Raw genomic sequence first — 23,821 nt, forward strand, 5'->3', positions numbered from 1 at the left:
AGATGTGGGTGTCTTCTTATTGAAATATAATAGTTGTAACAACGCACAAATCAATTACAGTCAAATGTAATACAAATGGAATAATAATTTGTAAAATAATGCAAATAATGTGTAGTTTAATGCTATGTAAAATAAAGAAAAAAATACCCTTAAATTTTTATTGAAAGGGAGCAAGCCTTAGTATATTTTAAACCAGAAGTGTTAGATAATTAGCATTGGGGAACATTTAACAAAAAGGGGTAAAATTGATCTTCAGTGATAGAGGCAAAGAGGCAATAATTATCCATTTTATGTACCATCGGGTGAGGTATATAATGAGCATTTTGTTCTTAACAATGAAGATAAATTTCACCTCCAATATGCGATAGAATTATATAGAATGACATGGAATATAGGGTCAGTAGCAGACCATTAGGTCCAACTAGTTTGTGCTGGCTTTTACTCCACACTGTTGTGAGGTGTGTTCTTCTGTCTCGGACTCTAGGCATGGGACTTGGTTCTTCGACAGACTCTAGGCATACTCTGGTTTCTGCTTAACACTTGTTTATTAGTACTACATTTAAACAGTTACAGAATAGGCACATGGTTCTGAGGCATGATTCCAACCTCTCTCTTTCTCCAGAGTCTAACACATGACTGTCTGGTGTCTGTGATGCACTTGTGTCAGTAATTCACTATCATCTATGTCATATATTAGCATATCCCATCTGTTAACTCTTTCAGCCTTTCAGCATATCTTTTTATTCCCTTTTCTCTCATGTACTCGTCTAGTTTGCTTTTGAAAGCATCTAGGCTATTGCCTCAACCACTCCCTGTGATAGTGAGTCTACACTGTATGAGTAAAGAATTTTTTCCTCACTTCTCTATTGGATTTATGAGGAACCACTTTTGTATTTATGGCCAAGGTTAGATTCTCCCAAAGTGGAAGCATTTTCTCCACATCTATCCTGTTCAACTCTAGGGAGCTGGGTGTAAGAGTCCCTTTCAGAGTCTCACTTAGGTTCGGAGCTGTACTCTGGACGTAACTATGACAAGTATTGTGTTAAAACAACAATTTTATTGAATATTGAATTATGGTAATAATAAAAATGACATGACAATTATAATTGATAATACATAAAACAAGAGAAAAATAAGTATAAAGAAAGATAATTTTATTGAAAGGAGAAAGCACTTTATATGCAACAGAAGAAAAGAAGAAAGACAGATTTTTTTTAAGCACAAACAGTAACCCCTATTTGGTCTGTTCCACAACAGCTCCCCAAAATGGATAAACCCAACTTAATCTGTTCCATGACAGTGCCCTAAGTTGGTTCAGGCGTTACCATCTCCTTAGTACATATATTACCAAATCACTGAGTAACCTTACGGGTGGGCACTACAATCAGTCACTTCATTCCTGGCCCTTCCTCCCATCTTCAGTAGTGACTATTCCACTATGGCTGCAGCAGCGAACCCTCGAAGCAGTGTCCCTTTAAGCCAAATTTCTGGCTCCTTTCCAGCCTTCCGTGGTCTGGTACAGTCCTTTCTCAAAACAATTCTCAGTTCTTATCAATTCTCCTCGCAGGCTCTGCGAGGCCATGCAGGCTTTGCAATATCCAAGTTGTTTACGGATCTTTTGATGATAGATGGCAGATGGGAAGACACCAAGTGTTATGTCCATCATTCAAACTGCATCTCCTGATGACCACACTAGGTGACCACCTCATATAAGGTTACTCATCATCCCAGCCTGTAATCCAAAGGTCACTGAGTGCAGTAAGAGAAAGGATTTCTAATAAACAAAAGACAACTAGTGTTCTAGCTTAAAAAATGTAAAACAAAGATATAGCCTAAATTCCAGCTGTGCATGGCCAGTATGAAAAAGCAGGGCCTGGGAAAACAGATCACTACTGATTATGATTGATTAATTAATTAAAGCACAATCATAGCTGGGTTAAGATCAATGGCTGCTGAGTAAGATTTAATACAAATGGCTTTAAATATTTGCTATAGGGTTAAAATCGAGAGCAAAGCAGAAATAAAAATGCAAAAACACAAAATTGCAATGATTAGTCCTGCAGGCCTCAGGCCTACACAACCCATTCATAAATTTAAAGACCTCTCTGGTCTTCTCTAAGTTCCAAAGGAAAAAGTCCCAAGTTTTTTCCTGATAGCTATAATCTTTCAGTTTTGGTACCATCCTTTCTCCTGTGCTTTTATGTCGTTTTTATAGTTTGGAGATCAGAAAGTGCACACCCTCAGCTGAATTTTACCCGGCCTGAAAGAGTTGGGAAGAGGCAGGAGGAGAGGGGAGGTTGTGGGGGTCTAGAAAATTGGGATGGGATGCACTCGCCTGGAATCCCGATGTCATGACGTCAGTTCCGCATTCTACAAGTAGTGGAAAATATGAAGGGCGGGCGCGCTGCTACGATGTGGTGTGACGTCAACTTTGTTCATTGACAACAAAATAAGCTGAATTTGCCTGCAACTGAATGTAATCTTACAGGGCATTTTGTATTTAACAAACAGTGCCAAGGTCTCACGGGCCTTCAGGTCCCCAACTGGTCAACTGCCTCTGGAAGACAGCCATTTTGAAAGTCTTTGTTGGTTTAAAGGAAGAGAGGGCTTAGCAGACGTCATTGCCGGCCAGTTTTTTTATTCATCTGCATTTTTTTTTTGATGGTGGGGAAGAATATTTACTCTAACTAACTGGATTGGTAGAGCCAATGGTTATAGGTTGAAGGCTGAGCACATAGCCTACACTGACTGACAACTGGGTCACAGGATATGCCCCAAGTAAATTCTGCTGATCACATCCTCAAAATTCTCCATCTGCAACACTTTCCCCCTCACTCAGCAAATAATATCAAAAGCAGCCTCCTCCATTGGTATAAGCACTTCAAGAGACAAACCTCCTACAGGTCTTCCCATATGTATCCTGTTCTGTCCCAAGTATCCTGCTGAAGGAGAATGTGCCCTGCTGTAGAGTTGGGAAAATGTGTGAGGCAGCTGAGGTTAGTGTACATACTGGGGGTGGTGTGGGAGAAGAGGAAGTGGATGTGAGGGCATTGGCAGTTCCTGAGTGTGCAGGTGGCTGCAAATGGTGGTGCAGGAATCTTTGCTGTTGTATGAGAGGCAGGGGAAGCACTGGAGGGAAGGCTCAGTTGTGGTGGAGCTGAAGATGGCTGATGCAGGGTTGTGCAGATAAAGGAACTACGTATGGGAGTCTCAGCAGCATTGATCAGGTCACTGAATTTCTGGCAGCATTGCTACCAATCTCTGCACTGTTGCTGCGCAATTTCCTGGGTACCCAGTGGGCATCTTGTGGGAAAAAGATTCCACCTTACTCCCAATGCTTCCAGGACACCATCCACAAATCTAAGGGCCCTGGCTTCAGCCACCAGTTCCAACCATAAACAGACTGTCCCATTTAGCCAAACATACATACATACATTCATACATGGCAAAGCAAAATCAGCCTCTTTGTGTAGGATTTGGAAATCTTTTTTTATTTAAAGCTAAATTTTGACACTGACCTGAACTTCATCACATATATACAGCAGCGCACACACTCGAGATAAAAAAAATGAAGTGAGAAATGTGGTTAGCATCTGGTAAAATACTTACACTGTTTTACATCAACTGATCTACCATCATGAAATTTATATCATTCAGATCCTTACATAAGTTATTTATAGCATAATGGATACCTTGGAGTGATTATGCACCAGGTGAGATGAAAAACCATGTAATTAAAATTCAAAATGTTTAGTACGATCTTCTTATGCCTAACAATATCTTAGAAATCTCGCCCAACATTGACAACATTAGATGTCAGTCTTGGCTCAGTGGTGGAACTCTCAGCTCTAAGCCGGAACGTTGTGGGATAAGCCCGAGGGATATGAGCACATCAAAACAGAAAATACTTTGATACTCAGCAGGTCTGGCAGCATCTGTGGACAGAGAAACTGGGTTAATGTTTCTGTTTGATGACCTCCCAATGGAACAAAAGGCTATTGACTTGAAGCATCAACTCTGTTTCCCTCTCCACAGATACTGCCAGTCTTGCCTGAGTATTCCTAGCATTTTCTATTTTTATTTCAGATTTCCAACATCCGTTGTGCTTTGTATATTTGTATATGAGCACATATTCTAGAGTGATACTGAGCAAGTGGCCTATATTGCCAGTTTGTCTGTAATCTGAGACCTTGTCTACCCTCTCAAATGGAGGCAAAAGATTCTATGGTATCCCAGCCAACATTTAAGCCTCAACCATCATCAGCAAAGAAACAGGCCATCTGGTAATTTATCTGCATAAATTGGCTGCCATGTTTGCCTATATTTTAACAATGAATGTATTTTAAAACTAGTTTTTGAAAGTCCTGAGCGCATGAGAAGTATTATAATAAATGTAATTCTTTTCGTTAGCATATAGGAATAGGCTTTCTGCTGCTACTTGTTTTTTTTATGCCTAAATCTGTATTGAATCATCTCATAATGGTTCTGTTGTGTCTATGAGCCATACAAAAATGTTAAAATTACACATATGTATTTTCTTTTGTTCAATGCAAGCATATTTTATTTAACAGGAAACCATTTGGGAACTTTGGGATGAATAAATGTTAATCTTCCACATTTGAAGTAAAAAAGAATCCCTGGATACTGGGCCTCAGTATTTTTAAGATGACATTGCACGAGGTGGCCAGAGAGGTGAGTTCTGCAAATGACAGGGTTAGGCACATCAGGCTTGAGGGGGCAGGCCTGGGGACTCAAGGGTGTCTCAGAAAGTGACAAATTAGAGCTTGATGGGGACGAGGGGAGGCATTGGGAGTTAGGTAGACATCAGGGGTCACAGAGAAATTGGGATTGATTAGACTTTAGCATGGGGGATGGGTGGGTGTAGAATTGCAATCGATGGTGGTGGTGGTAGAAGATCAGAGATAGAAAGGCCTGATCGGGCCTGAGGGAGGGATAAAGGAGCTCAAGGAAATTGGGGCTGATCACAGCAGCAATGTCAGTAGTGATTGCAGTAGTTTTTTTAATGCAGTTAACAATAAGGATTGGTTTTCCCTGAAGGCACCCGCATTGGGAAAACCAATTTGCAGCGAGCACCTGGATTGGGTGTTAGGCCCGGCATTTGTATATGCAAAGTGTCTATCACCCAGACATGGATACGGGATGTCTCTTGTTTGATCTTATTCAATATGGTGGGCAATGCATTTCCGGTTAGAAGTATGCATGCGCTTCTTGCCTGCAATTTTCAAGCTTCAGGAGGGTGCCTAGCATCTATAAAACCTGTGGCATGTGACCCAATTAAACCCCCATGGTGTTTAATACATTGCTGACATCAATGAGATGACACAGTGAGACAAAAGAGCTACAAAGGCACCAGTGAACTCCACTTTATTTGTAAAGAATGAGCCGTTCACAGGAAACTAAGAATTTTCCAAGGAGTAGGAGAATAGGCATGCAATCTTAAACTGCCAAGGAAATGGAATTGGAGATGAATAATTGCACTATAATGAAAATATTACATATAGGGAGGCAAAGGACTGGACCTCCATGCAGATTTGATTCATAGCTTCCTAAACCACTATGGAGATTAGACAGATTGGACATTTAACCTCCAGTCCACCCAAGAGATCAAATTTACACATTTTAGAAGACATTCCAGGATATTAGTTGCATACATCCCACTAGACTCCTTGAAAGATCAAATAGATACATGTATCACAAAGGACAAAAAAAAACAATTGAAGTTTATTGAAATACTTTAGAACAATAAGGATAATCCATGGTTAGTTTGATTTCTGCTAATATATACATACCTACATTGCATTGTCCAGATAAATACACCTCAAAATTGCTACTTCTCAAATCATACAGCACAGTGTTACTGCTTTAACTTTCACGCAAGGAAGTCTGCCCTTTGTTCCAACGAACAAGAAACTCCCACCAGCAGAAAATCGACAAACAATCAAAATTGAAAAGCTGTAAGAAATCCTTAAATCTGCATCTACTTGTTAAAAGATACAAGCCTGTAGTGTGTTATGAAATAGTAACACATCAGCGGGTTGAGTTGATATTGTAAACAGTTCCAGCTTTATACTTACAGTTAATATATCATTGCAACTCCTTGATGTGTCACTGCCGCTTAACACATTGCAGACTGCATGCACTCTGTACATGTAATCTTTAAAGTATTTATCCATCACTAACTTTCAGATGTCAGCTTGCAAAGCCACATGGAGGCACTCTTCTGGCACATCAACTGCCAGCATGAAGTGGCACATGAACAGCATGAGACAATATACTATTGTAGACAAAGAAATAACAAAATGATGCAAAATACAGGGACATTCTTTGAGTGAGATGCATTAACATGTTTATGACTACAGGCTTAGGTCCAACTAAAGTGGTCAAAAAGGCTGATGGTTGAAAGTAATGAAAAGTCTTTATATCTGGATGGGAAAGGGATAATTACTGTGGTTTTGATTAAAAAACATGACGTACTTGAAGAGGTTGAGGAAAGCAGTGTTTATAGCTGAGGAAGTTCAAAAAGCATGTTTTAAACTTTTTACATTTTAGTATAGATTGTAAAGCCAAAGAAGACAAAACATTGATCATGTTTTCCATTTACAGAGTTCTGGTTTGCATACCTTGATCTTCCATGGCTATTCATTTGCAGCAGGATTTTTCTTTTATGAATTATGTTTGCCTTTTTAGATGCTCATTTGTATTTGCAACATTTTGAGCAACATTTTCCCCCCATCGGAGGGGAAGTGCGGGAGCGGGCGCAGGCGGGCAGCCTTCCGATCGGCGCCACGGGTGGTGGGGGGGGGGCACCGCCATTTTACGTGGGCGGGCCAATTAAGGCCTGCCCAGTGTGACGTCTGCCAGGAAGTGCTATGCTCTCCCTGTGTGGGCGGGGGTGGGGGGGTGGATTCCCTGAGCCAGGAATGCTCTCTTTTACGCATACGTGCGAAAGAGCGCACTGATCTCCCTGAGGCAAAGTGCTGCCTCAGGGAGATCGGCTCCAATTCAAAACTTTTAATAAACCTGTTTAAAATTTTTCCCTGCCATGTACCCTCATGTCCCCGATACTGTCACATGAGTCGGGACATGTCCATAAGTTTTATTGGAACCTTTCTTAAAAATTTAAATACCCTCATGAAATCTCATCCCGCCCGTGGATGAGGTTCATGCTTTTTCCGAGGCCCCCCTGGGCTCCCGGCCTGCCCGTTAACCTTAAGGTTGGACGGGCAGGTCCATCAATCAAGTTAATTAGCTTTTTAATGGCCTTAATAAGCCGTTGACAATTTGGCGGGCGCGCAGCCAACTGAAAATCTAAACGATGCGGGGTGACATCGGGACACACGCCCGACATATCCCCGCATCATTTTACATGTCGGTGAGCAGGCCCTGCCCCTGCTCGCCAACCAGAAAAACCTGCCCTTTGAGTACGTTCATTTTCTCCCAGTTTCTAAATCCCATTTATATTTGGACGTTAGAATTATATATATATGAAATAACTATTATTTTGCTGTAAACTTGTATAAATCATGGTTGGGAGGAAGGATTAGGCCATTCTGTCCATCAAAGCCTTCTACACCACTTTGATAGCCACGATGCTCTCTACTCCTCCTATACGACCTTCTTTTTAACCAGAACTAAAATTTGCTATCATAATTATTTGGTGCCAACACCAAAATGTAATTACTGAGGGATTTTATTGTTGCTTTAAAAATAAACAGTAAATCCTTGTGAATTTTATGTACAAATAAATGACTACCAATAGCTACTTGGGTAATAGTTGCATCAAGACTTTGACTAATGGTAACTTTGACTCAAAACTGAACTGGGCTAGCCATATAAACACAGTGGCTACAAGAGCAGGTCAGACGCTTGGAATCCTGCAGCAAGTAACTCATCTCCTGACTCCCTGTCCACCATCTACAAGACATGTCAGGAGTGTGATGGAATACTCTCCACTTGCCTGGATGAGTGCAGCTCTAACAACACTCAAAAAGCTCAACACCATCCAGGACAAAGCAGCCCAATTGATTGAACCTCATCCACAAACATCCATTCCCACTATCACTGACGCACAATAGCAGCAGTGTGTACCATCTACAAGATGCAATGCAGGAACTCACCAAGATTCCTTCAACAGCACCTTCTAAACCCATGACCACTACCATCTCAAAGAATAAGGGCAGCAGATACATGGGAATACCACCACCTGGAAGTTCCCTTCAAGCCACACACCATCCTGACATGGAAATATATCACTGTTCCTTCAGTCACTGGATCAAAATCCTGAGATTCCCTCCCTAACAGCAGTGTAGTTTAAGAAGGCAGCTCACCACCACTTTCTCAAGGGCATCTAGGGAGGATCAATAAACACTGGCCTAGCCATCAATGCCCACATCCCATGAATGAATTTTTTTTAATCATTACAAGTCCCACCCTATTGTTTTCCTGTCTGGTCAAAATATTAACTGTTATATTAATAAGGTTCTTAATCATTTATTTTCATTCATTAGAGTCTCTCACACTTTGTGCTATTATATCAAAATTTAGACTTTATATTTTTTCCTAAAAACATTTTGTAATATATTTAATATGATTTGATTTTCTTACAGAACAAAAGGTAACAGAAGAAGGGGAAATTTTTTAATAAGATGACTTCAGCATTTAACAAAATATTTGTTTTTCAGGAAAATGCATGGAAAGATTGCATTGCAAAGAATCATAATTCATAACAGAAAGAACTGGAATAAATTGCATTTACTGACCCAACTATAAAATAGAGCAGCAAGTATTTTAATGGAATCATCTTCAATTAGTAAATTGAGAAACAAAAAGGGAGAAAGAGGGTGATTCGGATGATGTTGCAGCTGGTGCATGATGTAGATTTGATTTGGAGAATGTGCCTGAAGGAGCAAATGGAGATTAAAAACAGTGCTAAGGAAAGAACATTTGGAGCTGTTAAGCCTATGGGAAAAGAAGTGTGAAGTGTATTTGTACATCTAAGAAAAGGTGGGGGAATAAGGAAATTGGAAACTTTGCATAGTCCATAGATCATTCCCTATGTCTAGCACAGGAGGGATTTATTCCTAAATCTAGCCAAGGCACGTGCAGATAGAATTCATGTGGAAGATTCCAGTCACAGATCCGAAGGGTGTAACCTGGCGAGCAAATTTCCAAAGTAAATTTGAGCTTGATCAGATCACATTTTCTCATGAGCAAAAGTCAGAAAAATATGTTTTCTGATTTTTTTTTCTCAAACTGCAACCATCAATTAGAGAGCTATTGCCAGGCTCTGCCAAGGGGTGGGTTAGTTATGCCACAAAATCTCTACCCAGTTTATTTTATTTGGTGTTAGCAACAGTGGACCTTTTACCTGGAAAAATGGTGGTACAGTCATCGCCAGTTAAACAACCAATGTTTAAATCGGGATAACTAATTCTAATGCCATAATTGTCAATTATAAAGTTGTCACTTGCACCATGTTATGAGCGCCAGTTATGCCGGGTAGAAGCAGGTGTTCAGTAAGTGGTTCGTGTTTCTTGTCAAGGTGCACTTCTAAGTTAACTATGTGACAATAACACAGCCAAGCAGTTCAGATACAAATAATACAACCAGCTTTTTATTACTGACATTTTTTACTTAATCTGTTTGTCATCTGTTACCCCTGCCAAGCTCAATGGTGTTGAAGTTCCACTGCTGCTGTTACTGCCTCCGCTGTTTTTATTAAGATAATTGTTATGAGAGAAGAAAGTTAGGGCAACAAACAATACAAAGTATGCCTTTCTATGCAAAGTATCAGTGGCACTATGCACAGCTTCCCTTGAAGGAATAAGCTTTAACTATTTAAAGGCTTAATTAATGTCAGAACTTTTTAAAACCATCCAACACATGTAATGTGCACATCGCCTTAACCTTGCCAGCTGGATATGAGCAGTGAGGATTGTATCCCCATTGCTGCCGAAAAAGATTTTTCTCTTGAGTCACTCCTTGTGGTTCCCAATAGAAATTTTTCTCATGAAAAATGTTTGAGTTTGACTCCAGACTTAATAATACCTCGACACCCAAAAGTACTGCCGCAATGTTCTGACACATCTGTCAAAGAAAATGGCCACTACAGTGCATTAAGTCGGCCCGATAGACATTAAAATATTTAAATTAATTCAAAACTGCTAGCGAGGGGCAAATTAGGATTGCCTGAGGGAAATCCTGCTCCTGGTGTTCTGCTGGTGTGAATGTCAGACAAATGAGTTTTATTGTGTCAACAGTAACGGTTGGAGAGTAGGATTGAAGGAGCATGTTTCAATTATCTGTTTATCATACTTATTCCTCTATGATTTTTCTTGTATGTTTCACTGATGTGAAACAATCGTGTTAAATGATGAGAAATCCATACACCTAATGAACTGAAATGGGTGACTATCTCAAAGGAATGGTAATTAATGTAAAAACTAAAATTAGGAAGACAACTATGGTTGTCACTAATTAGCATGTATCTATTTATCTTTGATTGCTATTTTTAATTTGGTGGAAGAGAACTCATGCAAAAGCAGCTGTGAATCAGATTAATATCAGACTGAAGGGCATAAAGACCTGCAGAATTTTCGATTGGCTGGTGAAGTGCAATATTACCAGTCGAGTAAAGTTCTGATCCCTGAGAAGATTTTAGAATACAGTTTATGCTAGACTTCATAAGGATGCTTTAGCTTATTTTGTTTTGACCTGTTTATACTAAAACCTCATGGAGACTATTTTGGACTGCCCAAACAGGCTGCAGTCTCCAAGGGTTCATGTTGAAGAATGGCAGGATTTCTGCCGATGTGTCGGGGGTACTAAATTACCAGCCTGACAAACAGCCTGTGCTTTCCTTCCCTATTGAATGGATAATATCTGCATCAGGTGTTGATGCCGGGCTAAAGATTCATAACCCAAGGCGGCTCTAATGTTGAATTCATCCTGAACAACAAATGTAATAAGTAAGGTCACTGTTTGCAGTGGACAGAATGATTAGGCCGGAATTTTAAATAAGTGATAATTTGAAGGTAAAAATATAAATTAGCCTTGAGGTTCAGTCTAAATATCTTTCTCTGGCAGTGATAGCTGTAGAATGAAATGCTCCTTTCTGGTCGCTGGCAAAACCAAATTATTTCAGTAGCTGTTTAACACCACCTACTGGTATCCTTCAAGTATTTGTTGGTATGTGTTTTTCAGTGTAAATGTTTCTTTTTCATCCTTTGATTATTGGAATAATATTACAATAGAAAAATATAAGAAGCAACAATATTTTTAGTGTATGTTAAGAAACCAACACAAATCTTATTAATTAATGATACACTTTCACAAAATTTCTTTGGGGTAATTACAGAAAACATAGTGTATATTTAGAACTGTAAAGAGCATCCTGCATCTACCGGATTAAAACACTTGGAAGAATTTTCCGGTCGACGAGCAGGGGCGGGGCTGCTCGCCCACGCATAAAATGACACGTGGTGATGTTGGGCGGGCGTCCCGAAGTCACCGCGCACCATTTAGATTTTCAGTTCGGCGGGCGCTCAACAAAGTCGGCTGTGCGCCCACCGAACTGTCAAAGGCCTATTAAGGCCTGTTAAAAACTAATTAAACAATTAAATGAGCTGCCCGTCCAGACTTAAGGTTGGCGGGCAGGGGAAGAGCCCAGGCAGCCTTCACACTTTTCATGGAACCTCATCCACGGGTGGGATGAGGTTTCGTGAAATGTTTTAAAATTCAATGAAATTTATTTTTAAAATTTATTTACATGTCCCAGCTCATGTGACACTGTCCCATGAGTGGACATGTTTTAAAAGTTTTTTTTTCCTTTATTTAAATTTTAAAACCTTAAACTAACACAAAGGTGCCTCAGAGAGATTTCTGCGCTCTTTCGCGCGCAGGCCCCGACTCAGGGAATTCCACCACCCTCCCCGCCCGCACAGGGAGCGCTCAGCACTTCCAGGCGAGTACCACGTAAAATGACGGCGCGGACCCGATCGGGGGCGCCGATCGGGTTCGCGCTCGGTCCCGCCCGCCCCTGCACAACCTCCCCAACGAAGGGAAAATTCAGCCCATAATTCCCAACAAGAACACTTAAAACAATTTGAAAACCAGTCTCACAAATGTCATATAAGGCCAAAACGACATTTCAAACAAAACAGCAACTACATTTTCCCCTCTAACTTTTAGTTCCTCATGCGTGTATGAGTAGATGGATTTTTTTGCCTTTCTAGGGAAAATTGGTTTACAGTTGTTTAGCAGCTCCTTTATATGGTATGACACAAAATTGGGAATTCACTGCAGGAGCTTTTACAATATTTATTTATAAAGCCAGTCTGTTTTTTGCTTTAGTCTGTTTCAAATTTACAATTATTTTATTTTATTGTGGAACTTTCCAATCAATGAGATGAAAAGGATGCCAGTGCTGGACATTGAATATTTCAGGTACCCAGGATCAGCATCAAACATTTCCAGATCAGCTTCAGCTTAGCCAGCTGCAAAATGGAGTACTCAACATTGAACATTAGCCTACCTTCAGTTTAGGGGCAGGTTTGTGCTATGAATCTGCACCCAGTTGGAATTGAGAAGAGACGGTTCAAACTCATCCCACCACTAAAGTCTGCGCTCAATTCAAATTCAGGTTTCAAAGATGGAAGAGTATTATACCGCATGATTACTATCATTCCTTTTTTTTTCTTTACACCTCTGCAAAGCAGATTGAACTTTTTTTTACTTTATAGCTTTAGTAATAGGAAAGAAAATTCTATGTCAAGGGACATTTTGGGCATCATAGTAAATAATATCCATGCAAACGTAATATTTTCAAGTAGTCATTAAATTGATAAGATATTTTTCAGTTGCAGAACTAGTTGACTTCTTTACAAGAGAAAAAATAATACAAAAGCAGAAAGGCACAGTAAGTTATTGACAGTACAAATATTTGAAAAACAAAGATCAAGGCCAGAATATTGCCGTCAGCGTGCGGGGGCATGCGACACGCCGATGCGCAAAGTGACGCGAGATGACATCATCGCACGTCATTCCGATATTGCATTCGGAGGCGGCTGCGCGCCGAACTGACCTATTAAGGCCATTAGGAAAGTAATTCAGCTAATTAACAGCGGTGCCCGTCCAAACTTAAGGTTGGTGGGCAGGCAAAGAGCCCAAGCGGCCTTCGCATTTTTCAGGAAACCTCATCCACGGGTGGGATGGGGTTTCCTGAAGGCTTAATAAAATAATTAAATATAATTTGCGAAATGCATTAACATGTCCCAGCTCATGTGACACTCTCACATGAGGGGACATGTTTAAATAACTTTTCAGGTCATTTATTCAAAATTTTCATTACCAACTTAATCTCCCTGAGGCAGCTCCTTGCCTCAGGGAGATTGCTCCACTCTTCTGCCCGCACGCGCGAAATAGCGCAGGCCCCAACTCTCCCTCCTCCCCCATCTGCACAGGTAGTGTCACCGGTTGCGTATTGCGCAGGGCGGGCCTTAATTGGCCCGCCCATGTAAAATGGCGGCGCGCAGCCAATCATAGGCTATGATCGGCTCCACGCCTGCCCCCACCCACTCCTGCCCAGCCTGCCCAACATAGGTAAGATGCAGCCCCAAGTTGGCATATGAGAGGTTAACATCGCCTCTTTAATACTTACAAGGTCCTTTAATCTGCAAGAAGCTAGTTATTGTTATTGTCCTTTTTTTGCATGGTTTAGAAAAACTGTAAAATGAGAAGATATGATATGAAGTAGGATGAAAACAGTCACCTGGTATGATGATTTACAATTTGCATTAGTAACCAGTTATAAAAACTGTACTCAGTTTAATTTTGAGTTATACAGATACTCAGGTTTAATCATTTGTTATGAATTATGTTTCACATTTGTTATAAATTGTGCTTATGTAATCCAAAAGATTATTATAAAAAAGTTCAAAGCACAGCAACAGTACATTGTTTAATGCTTTTTATCTATAGGACTATAACATTTCCTTCATTCAGTGAGGAAAAATAGATTAAGCAGCTTTGGCAACTAAATTCATAAATATAGGGTGGTCTATTTTGAATTGAAAACTATATTGCTGGCTTGAATACGTTAGATTTGCTATCGAGTAGGGCTTAATTTATTACATGAACTCATTTCATGGCATTATTTGTCATATTATTGCATGCATATGTGGCACAATTAGTTAGGCATCAAAGTGATTGAAGACATGAAAAGTCTACAATTCACTCAATCACCCTCCCAGCTGTTTTAAGTCACATAGGCTATAAAATTTTGATTTCCGTATGCAATAGCAAAAACAATGTAAGAGGGAAAGGAAATGACGCCAGCCTAAATATTTCCACATTTCCATCAATAAGCCAAAACTCTAAAGAAGCAGTACAGGAGCCTCTTGTCCAAGGATGAAGGCACTGTGACACACAATGGTAGTTTTCAAATTTGTACCCATAATTTCTCAATTGCTGAGTTCATGATCTTGGTCAGGCCATGAAAGGGACATGAGGACCAGGGAAAATCAGAGATTGACTCAACCAATGCTGATCTCATACATGTCTCAATAACTGAAGAGAAATCAGTATGTTCAGGGTCCTAGAAACATGGGGCAGAATTTTCCCCCCGTCGGGGGTGAAGTTGAAGTGCGGGCACGCGGAGGCGTGCCTCCGATCGGCGCCCCCGATTGTCACAGATTTTACGTGGGAGGGCCAATTAAGGCCTGCCCAGCGTGACGTCTGCACTGAAGCGCTATGCGCTCCCTGTGCGGGCGGGGGGAATCTCTAAACCCGAGTGTGCGCTCTCTCACACATGCGCATGAAAGAGCGCACTCATCTCCCTGAGGCTAGGTGCCGAGGGAGATAGGCTCTACTGTAAAAAGTATTAAAAATAAAGAAAAAAAGAATCCCTGACATGTCCCCTCATGTGACACTGCCACATGAGTTGGGACATGTCTATATTTTTTTTTTAAAACTTTAATTAAATTTTTAAAAACCTACATGAAACCTTATCCCGCCCGTGGATGAGGTTTCATGCATTTTCTAATTCCCGCCAGGGCTCCTGGCCTGCCCGCCAACCTTAAGGTTGAATGGGCAGGTCCATTAATTAGTTTAATGACTCTGTCAATGGCCTCAATTGGCCATTGACAGGTCGGCAGGTGCACAGCTGATTTTGCTGCGCCCCCGCCTTCCTGAAAATTTAAATGGGGCGCAGTGACGCCAGGAGTTCCGCCCGACATCATCGCATGTCATTTTATGCGTCGGCGATGGGGGGGCAGGGCCCACTCGCCAGGGGAAAATCCTGCCCATAATTGCTGCTTGGTCTCAACTGGGGAATGGTATCTGGGGCAATAAAATGCAGCACAATGTACTAGGAAAAAATGGAGCAGCAAGTTGGAGAAGTAAATTATCAAAAAAGCCTTTGAAATGTCACTCCATTGTTTCCAAAATTTGAAAGCCATGATCACCTTCTAAATATCTTCAAAATTACACTAATTGTGTTTAATTTTAATAGCAACCACAACTTATACTAGTATATTGTCTTTAACATAATAAAATATCACAAGACACTTAAGAAGGATAAAGAATAGGTTTTTTCTTTAAATTCAACTCGTAAATCTGCAACATGAAGACACTGGTGCTTCAATAGCTAGAGCTTTCCAGAGGCCAACACTTGCCTTTTTCCCCTTTCTATTGTATTTTTCTATCCCACTTCAAATCATGAAAGAACTCCTGGTCCAGTGCTTTCTTCCCCTTATGTTAGCCACTTTTGTCATTTATTGTGTGATCTCAAGCTTCCCTTTTGAATATCATTTGCTTCTATACTTCCTTGCTTGATATTTCTCTTTATTGTTCTTCCTTAATACATTCAGAACCATCCTATTTTCCCTTTGTACCCAACATCCTGATTCGATATATGATATGCTCCACGGCCTGCTCTCTGAATTTGTTTCATCCCCATCCTCCTATCTTCCTTCCCCTTCATTTCACCATCATTTTCAAGGTTTTCAGTTTCCTGGATTGCAATTTCTGGAAACTTCCACGTAAACGTTCAACCTCCCCATCTCAATCCCTTTCTTTAAAAACCTAGCAGATGAATTTCATTTGGCATGGCCGCTTATGGCACTGCCCACTGGTGAATCCTCTTGAGGAGGATGCCCGCGCAGACACCCCCAAAGTGTGCTGGAGGCTCCAGATCATGAATTCATGTGTCGCTCTACAATCAACAATGCTAAGATGCAAGATGCCACTGCACTAGCACCATTTAAAGAGCCAGGCACCCAAATTTCAGGTAAGGTAATTGTTAAGAACTTCTGCAATTGCAGAATGTCTAAACCATGGAGTGCTTTTGGAAGTGTTGCCCTGAGCTCCTGGATTTGCCAACGAGTGTTTGCGTATCTTCACAAGGGGGTGAGCTGCAGAGGATTACCGTGACCTGTTCACACAAAAACTGTAACAAGTATGGGGACAGCAGGTGTAGTGCCTCTGGGTCTTCAGCACAACAGCAAGATGGAGCAGAGGCTGTGTAGAGGGCAAGTTCTGCATGATGCACTCTAACAACTTTGAGCTGGACTCCTCCATATTTCTTGACAGTAACGGGAGGTTGTCTGGCAAACCAGCTAATGTATTCAGCACCTCAGTATGCATACACATCACAGCCCTGCATGCTGCCCCATTGAGGTACTCATCTGAGTCCCTGTAGCAGAATATTCTGTGACCTCACCCTCTGGTGAGCTGTTAAATGAACCATCTTTACCACTGGGCTAGCTGCAATCCACTTGTGACCAGATGACTCACCATGTAGCCATGTAGTGATACCAACTTTGTACTCCTTTCCAAGGTTTGTGCAATGCCATTGTCCTGAACTGGTGGTTGCAAGTGTCAGGCCGAGTTGTCATCATTGTTGTTGTGTTTCTCTTTCTCTTCCTCCTTGGACTGTTGTGGTTGGACAGGCATCAGCTCATGGGTGTTTGAAAGCAGGAAGTCAGAAGGGAAAGATTGATTTGAGGGACGTGGGTTGCGGTGTGAAGCAAGAGGTCCATGGTCACACTATCTGAAGCTTGCTCATCATGTCAAATTGCAGGAGGAGGATGAGCTGGTCGATGAGCTGGGCTATAAGGTAGAAACATACATCATTCTGAATGTTTTCAGTGATGCTGGAAGACACAGACTCTGTCATGGAAAGCCCCATGATACTAAGAGCCATAGCCTCCATAGGGCTCAGGAGATGCAGAAATTCTTGTCCACTTCCAGTTCTGCTCTGATCCCTTCTAATGGATGCCACCATTTTCACAAGTATGCCAGTCATTGTGTAGCGCTGTGTTTGAGTGATGTGCCTGCAATATCTGTATAGCTGGAGGTTTGTGGCAGCAGCTGGAAGTGGATCCACGATTGGCAGCTTTGGTAAGCACGTGAGGCTGGGGTGAAGTATCTGGATGTTAGTATTGAGTGCCAGGGACAGCTGCTGGGAAGTAATGGGGGTGCGGCATTGAGTAGCATTGAGGTTTATGATGTGTAGGTAAGAGATATTATGTGAAGATGCATTAATTGACATTGATCATCTACCTGTAGCGTTGCTGCTCTGTCTTCAGTTCCAGACACCAGGGCCTAAATTCTACCCTCGGGATGCACCTGAAGTTGGCACAGCCGGAAGAGGATGTAAACCCACTCCAGGCCAAGTTCATGCTGTGAATGCAATCTTTCTCTGGGTGGCCAATTGCAGAATCACAAAATCACAGAATCACACAGTGCAGAAGAGGCCCTTCGGCCCAACGAGTCTGCACCAACACGTGAGAAACACCTGACCTACCTACCTTAAGACCCGCCCAGCATGAAACGCATCTGCCGGATGTGTTTTCCACGTGCTGGGGTAGGAACGTGTTGGGCGCCGGGTCCAATGGGGACCTGGTGGAGGTGTTCAAAAACAGAAGAGGCAGCTCCCTGAAGGCTGCCAGGAGTTGGGGGGGAGGCTGAGGGAGCTGTCATGAAGCAATCCAAGAAGTGTCCTGGTGTGCAGTCATGGCCTCAGCACCTGGTGGTCACGGAAGGTGGGAGGCAAGTTGAGTGTGCTCTCTGCCCCCACCACCCCACCCTCCCATTTCTCAGATGAGTGCCTGGGAGTGCTGTTGGAGGAGGTCTGTGCCAGGCAGCACTGCCCAGGGATGGCAAGAGAAGGCCACCCCACCTGACCAAGAAGGCCTAGACAGAGGTCACTGCCCAGGTCAGTGGGTACCGCGTGGTGCACCTCACATGACTTCAGTGCCACAAAACTTTCAATGATCTTCTGCAGTCAGCAAGGATAAGTGCAGAAATGGCATTGACCTGTGTGGAGAACTTTATTCGGGTGCCTGTTTCTTGGACTGTCCAAGGCTCTAAGAGTGTATATGCCAAGTGGCACTGAAGCCTGCCCTGCCAAGGCTGGGATATCAGCATGACTAGCCTCAGTGCATTGCAGGGTGAGATGTGCCACAGTGACGCAGCCTGCCTAATGCCCAGGTGGGCGGGGGAAAGAGGGGCAGTGGGGAGGGGGATGGAACCAGGAAAGGACCTTCAGGGAGATGGAGCAATAATGAGCCTTTCTATTTCTCCCTGTCAGGAGAAGGGCAGTCATAATGCTGCGGAGCATCACAGAACAGGTGGAGGAGTGCCAAATCTGGGCATCCTCATGAAGCACGAAAGCAATGTACTGGAGCTGGAATGCCACCAGCCAGCTCGCTCCTCTGGTCGCGGTGAGGCGGGGGTTTCAGATGAAGGTAAGAGTGCAGGTGACAGGTGCGTGTGCAGTGGGTACTAGAAACATCACCGGTTCCTCTCATCAGAAACTCAACTGTCGTAGCGAGAGCCTATTGAAGCTCCAATGCAGATGGCACCATTCAGCAGGTCTCCACTGTCTCCTCAGCCCACCTAGCATGCATGGTGACTATGATGATTTGCCTTCCTCCTGCAGATGCACCAATCACAGGAGCCACTGGTGACCCCGAGGACGACCCACTGAGCTCCGGGGAAGACATCACACCTGCACCAGCGTCGCACCATCTCTGAACCAGGCACCTGTGCAGATACTCACACGTTGGTGGGCACTAGTTCTTTGGCTCTCTGGGTAATGCACAGTGGTGAGGCCACATCACACTCACATGAGGAGCTGGCAGAGGCAGAGGTACCAGGGAACACAGCTGGTGTCCAGGACCAAACCTCTGGAGTCAACAGTCAGGCGGCAGATGCTGGATATCCAGTGGGGTGCGCAGGGAGACCTGGCAAAGATCCATGAGGGTCTGCATACCATGGTCTCTGTCATGGAGGAGTCCATGCAGAGCATGAGTTCTGCGTTGATCTTTAAGACAGAGTGCACAACCTCCTCCATGGAGAGAGTGGCAACACTCATGGAGAGGCAGCTCCAGGAGCAGACTCAGGGGTTCCTGGGGTTGCACTCAGACCTGCAAGCCCTCACACAGGCAATGACCTCAGGAGGTCACTGCCAGTGTGAGAGATGGATGAGGAACCTAGTCTTTCTGCTGGGTGCCTGTCCATCAATGGAGAGCAGGGAGGTGCAAATATACCTCACGCTGGCGGAAGAGCTGCCTGTCATCTCTGTGGGCACCTCTTAGGGTGCTCCAGATGAGGACCTCAGCTCCTCCACCCCTCTACCAGTGGCCGCTGCATCTGATGATGCATCAGCCGCAATGACTGAGGAGTGCGCAGCCATGGGACTGGACGCGCCCTCCAAGGCAAAGCCTGCTCAGGTTCCAGCAGCCAGAGGACTACCACCAAGGGCATCAGGGCCGTCGGGACAGCAGAGTCAACAGGCTGCCTCCAATGCCACTGACAGTGAGGAGGGGGTGCAGCAAGACACAGCACCCGCAGATGCCCAACAGGGGTATGTCACGGGTGACATTATTTGCGTTAATTATTTTGACGCTTGTGTTAGGGATGGACACTTCATTTGATCTTTATTTGTTCATGTGAAGTAACATAAACATTTATTTGGGCTGAGTTGGATGGTTTAAATAGGTATTAGATGCAGCACAGGCTTGTAGAAGTATGGCGTTGTGTGGTGCTGGCGTACTGAGTTGGGTTCTCATTTATTGATTGTTAGCAAAGCAGACAGTGGCATTGGCTTGATAAGGCATCAATGCCTTGGATGCCTAGCTGAAGGTTTGCTGGATCAAAGCATCCCTGGTACCCCTGCCTCTATGAAGGTTCCTGTCCTCTGCCTCGTGGTCCTTACTCTGCACCTTCCCAGGCTCTTCCTCTGAGCCATCACTTGAGTCATCCTCCCTGGCCTGTGGATCTGCCTCACTTTCCTCAGCCTCCAGTGGGCCCCCCCTTGACAGATCCAGGTTGTGCAGGGCGCAGCATGTCACGACTATCAAGGACACACGCTCTGGAGGATACTGCAATACTCCCCCTGATTGGTCCAGGCATCTGAAGCGCATCTTCAGCAGCCTGATGGTCCTTTCCACCACCACCCTTATGGAAGCATGACTCATGTTCTATCTCTCCTCAATTCAGTTACTGTGTGACAGAATGGAGTCATCAGCCACCTTTTCAAGGGATAGCCCTTGCCACCCAGGAGCCATCCATCCACTCGTGCAGAAGCCACTAACAGCCTTGGTACCTGTGAGTGCTCCAAGATGTAAGCATCATGTGAGCTCCCAGGGTAACGGGCACAAACTTGGAATATCTGTGTCCTGTGGTCACAGATGATCTGAACATTCATTGAGTGGAATCCCTTTCTGTTTACAAAAGCTCCTGGCTCATCTATTGGCGCCTTGATGGCCACGTGAATGCAATCTATTATACCCTGGATGCAGGGGAACCCAGACATTGCAGCGAAGCCTTGTGCTCTCTCCGCCTGCCTCACTTCATCTGTCCAGAAGTGGATGGTCATGCGGACGTGTCTAAAAATAGCATCAGTCATGAGCTTGAAGCAACTGTGTGCAGCTGATTGAGAAACGCCACACAAATCCCCCACTGAGCCCTGAAAATAACTGGAGGCAGGGAAGTTGAGGGCCGCTGTGACCTTCAGAGCCAACGGTATGGAGCGTCTGCCCACGCAGTTGGAGGTGATTTCTGGACCTATCATGTGACATATTGTTGTCACTGTGTCCCTGGAGAGACAGAGCCTCCTGCGGCACTGGACCTCGGACTTTTGGAGGTAGTTGGAATGCTGCCTGAACACTCTAGATGCTGGGTAGTGACATCTTCAGTGTGACCTATCGCCTCGGCCTCTCTGCTGGCCCTGCACCAACTGAGCCCGTGCCTCTGCTCTTACAGGTCAGTCCCTGGGAAGCTGCCTGCACTCACCTGGCCTCCTCTCCGTCCTGCCCCTCTCTTCCTCTTCAGAGGAGGTTCCAAAAGCAAAATACACTATCCCCATTAGATGGGATGCAGAGGAGCAGTGCCTTGAAAATGAAGGAGCACTGTGCTGTAATACTCAGGGGAACCTTCCAGGGAAGATGCGGTCCTGAGATGCTGAAAGGCAGGCTTGACAATCAAACGAGATGCAAAGAAACTCTGGGACAACTCTGTACTTGCACAGCAACAAACTGACAATGACAGAGAAAGTGCTGCTCCTCTGGGGGCCTTTTATCCTGGATGAGAAAATGATTAAATTGTGATTTCTGCCCACCCATTTTCCCCATGCAACAATCTAAAAATCATACAGGCAACATAAAATCGCAGTCAATAGGCTTTTTAATGACTTTAATTGGCTCTTTAATTGTCAGCGGGCGTGGCTCTGATTCATGCGCGCACCCACCAACCTCAATATTGCCTGCGTGTACGATGACATCAGGACGCACATCCGATGTCATTTTGCGCAATTTTACGTGCATTCGGTTCGGGCATGCGCCTGACTTCGAAACACGAGATTCGGGCCCAGGAGTTAACCTGCCTGGCCATCTGCTCCCACTTCTTTCAAAGAGTGGTCTTTCTGCCCATCTCCAACACTAATGCCTCCAGCGCTGTTTCTCCCACCTCGGAACGCTCTCGCTCTGCCCCAGTATTCCATTTCCTATCTTTTAAATTCCAGCATCATTATTCAATGTAACTTCCCTTTAAAAGTTACAGATTGCCTTTAGGGAGACTGGCTACATGACATGCTCTAAGTACAACGCTGATTGATCTCCTGCTGAGCACAGAGGCAGCCAGCAGCGCAAAGAGGAAAGCAGCAGCGAGGAAGATGGTTGGCCCACATCATAGTGATGTAGTGGGAGCACCAAATTTATGCACTTCTCACCTCCAACAGACCAAGTGCAATAGGATTGGGAATTACAATCTCTGGGCTCAAAAAACACGGCAGATGAATTTTTATCCCCTCATTTTTGAACAATACAAAAAACTTATATTTATATCCATATAATCACTTGGTAGTACAGAATTTGATGATTGCTGATAAAAGAGACATGGTGTTGAAGCTCTTCATCTTGCACTCATTGGGACAGAATCACAAGAATATTAAATCTCAAAGGGAACAACAATTTATACTGAATAAAAAGGTGCTGATTGGTTAACAAGTGGACTCTGAGAGGTTTTGCCATGGAGAATACACCATTGAACAGTTAACTGCCAAGCTTTTGTTTAAATTCAAACCAGGCAAGTCGACTCTGATTGGTCAAGACATTACCATGGGGAATGAACCAGGGAATGGCTGTCCCCCAAGCTTTTGTTTAGTTGAAAAAAGAGCAATGCTTGGACATTTTTTTTTCTGTTTTCAAATGACAGGGCCCTGTGTGTGAATACATATAGCTTCTAACACACATAAGTGAGCCACACTGTGAGTCCAAATGATAATCTTAAATTTGTTGTTAGTAAATGGTTTTGCTTGCTGTCCTTTACTTGTTTTGTCTTCTGGCTTGATGAGGTTTCACTTACTCTCGTGGTGACTTGAAGATAGTCTGTGTTAAGTTTTCTTTAAAACTATTTATGCACATTATTTACATCCAAGACCTCATGTTAAGGACATCATTATTTGGACACAGACTGTTCTGTGCCTTGCTCCCCTGGAGTCTCTTGGTCATCTGACCCTGATGTCATGCTTACATCATCATTGTCTAATTAACATGATCATTAACCCTTTACCCTACATCGCCCTCCAAGTATAATCTCAAAATTGTTAAATTATTTTGTTAAACTATTTACATTCCCACCATTTCCCCTGAAAGTTGTAACATCACAGTTTGTGCCTGTCTGGTGCTTTGCTGACTCTCCCTGATCTCGTCTTAGGCATTGTTGGTTGAGAGTGCTGGTCTATGCTCAGTGGTCTATGCTCAGTTCCTGGACTCAAGCATCACTTCTTGATATGTTTGCTGCTGAGCCCATATCATCATTTCCATCATAATAATCCTGGAATGATTGCCTCCTTGCGACTTCTAATTGTGTCAGAATCTTTCTGTTTTTTTGGAGAGCCCCAAGTGGTGTTTGTACGAGGTATAATTGCGACTGCTGAGTTTGCTCCATGATGGTACATTCTACCTGACAGTTTCTTATCCACACCTTTTGTCCAGGTACTAATGTGAATAATATTTCCACCCTATGCTGGCAACTATGCCAGCTGGACTTTTCTCTTTGTGTAGACAAACAGTCCAGCTAACCTTCATTGTAACATAACCTCAGACCCAACATCACCTAACTCTGTCATGATCTTCTAAGGTAATGTTGGGTCTGAGGTTATGTTACAATGAAGGAAGTTAGGTCTTTAGCCTTCTCCCCATCAGTAGTTCTGCTGGCGAAAGCCATTACTTAGTGGCTTCACCCTATAATTGATTAAGGTTAACTCCAGGTTATTGTCCTTTTTCATGAATTTGTA

This window comes from Cetorhinus maximus, chromosome 11 (assembly GCF_964194155.1).
Source record: "Cetorhinus maximus chromosome 11, sCetMax3.hap1.1, whole genome shotgun sequence".
Classification (NCBI taxonomy): domain Eukaryota; kingdom Metazoa; phylum Chordata; class Chondrichthyes; order Lamniformes; family Cetorhinidae; genus Cetorhinus; species Cetorhinus maximus.